The sequence below is a fragment of the Chiloscyllium plagiosum genome, unplaced genomic scaffold (genome assembly GCF_004010195.1).
Source record: "Chiloscyllium plagiosum isolate BGI_BamShark_2017 unplaced genomic scaffold, ASM401019v2 scaf_51388, whole genome shotgun sequence".
NCBI classification, from domain to species: Eukaryota; Metazoa; Chordata; class Chondrichthyes; order Orectolobiformes; family Hemiscylliidae; genus Chiloscyllium; species Chiloscyllium plagiosum.
The window spans coordinates 1,424-2,690 of record NW_025194535.1 but is presented as its reverse complement, the minus strand read 5'-3'; the positions used below and the strand labels follow the sequence as shown (position 1 = coordinate 2,690).

At 45.5% G+C, this 1,267-nt stretch overlaps 1 non-coding gene across 1 annotated transcript; it reads left to right on the top strand.

The window, feature by feature from the left end:
* Nucleotides 1-207: 207 nt before the first annotated feature.
* Nucleotides 208-289, top strand: trnal-uag. The gene has a single exon. It is a non-coding gene; the product is annotated as a tRNA-Leu (tRNA).
* The last annotated feature ends 978 nt before the right edge of the window (nt 290-1,267 follow it).

Sequence of the window (1,267 nt, the reverse complement as noted above, 5' to 3'; positions counted from 1 at the left end):
CTGAGAAGATAGACTCAGCTTAACATTGATATTTATCTGGATTGATGGGCTATCATTATCTGCAGCAAAATTGATATTGTAGACGGGCACATCCCAGCAGTTGTGCGAGTCGGAGAGGTATCTGGAACCCTTTTCACGTGACTTTGCATCTGTTGTTATGCAGCATCACAATTGGAAGTGCAAGAAAAGGGGGAAGCGCGGCCGGCTGGTAGTGTGGCCGAGCGGTCTAAGGTGCTGGATTTAGACTCCAGTCTCGAGAAAGGCGTGGGTTCGAATCCCACCGCTGCCATTTCTGCTAATCGTTTCCAACGACACAGCATGTTAAAATGCTGTTTCGACTCCTGCTACATTTCTGATTAAAACTGAAGAAACATTTGTGTGCTTCCCGGGCAATTAACTGTGGTGTGGGAAAGTGCTGACTTTTCCGGTGTCTGTGCTGTCATGATCGCTTTCTGCTGATCGTTTCCAACGACGCATTTTGTTAAAATGCTGTTTCGACTCCTGCTGCATTTCTGTTTAAAACTGAAGAAACATGTGTGTGCTTCCAGGGCAATGAACTGTGGTGTGGGAAAGTGCCGACTTTTCCGGTGTCTGTGCTGTCATGATCGTGCTCGCCTCCCGCGCGGAAAATCGCAAACAGCTCTGCTGTCTCAGACAAGTTGTGCGTTTACTGGAACCGAATGGAGGCTGTTATTTCATTGCTGTTGTGAAACAAAGTCCTGCGGTGGCCCGACTCGTCGTTATTTTGTTTTATGGCCAATGGGAAAATCGTTCCAATGAATTGCGATGTCACATTTTATTGAATTTCTCCCATTTCCTTCATTTCTGTCCTGGGTACATCGGAAGGGAAAGGTAATCTAATCGAGTCTGTGATTGGTGAAATTCACTTTTTTATGGCCCATTCTTATTGTGTTCTTTCTTTCTCTCTTTTCAGCATTGTCTGGGAAGTGGTGGTGCACTCAGGCTCCAGTATGTTTGAAAGAGCAGTTTGGAATTGCCCTGTTGTTAGTTGTGAGATTACTTTATGGCTCATGCCCCCGGCCTGTCTCGCATTTAGCATTCATGCTCGCTGTGTCTGAAAACGCATTTGGTTTGCCAGTTTTGTTTGTGTTCCGTGATAAATGCTTTCTGTTTTGCGATTCGCTCAAAGCAGTTTGGAATTGCCCTGTTGTTAGTTGTGAGATTACTTTATGACTCATGCCCCCGGCCTGTCTCAACATTTAGCATTCATGCTCGCTTGTCTGAAAACGCATTTGGTTTGCCAGTT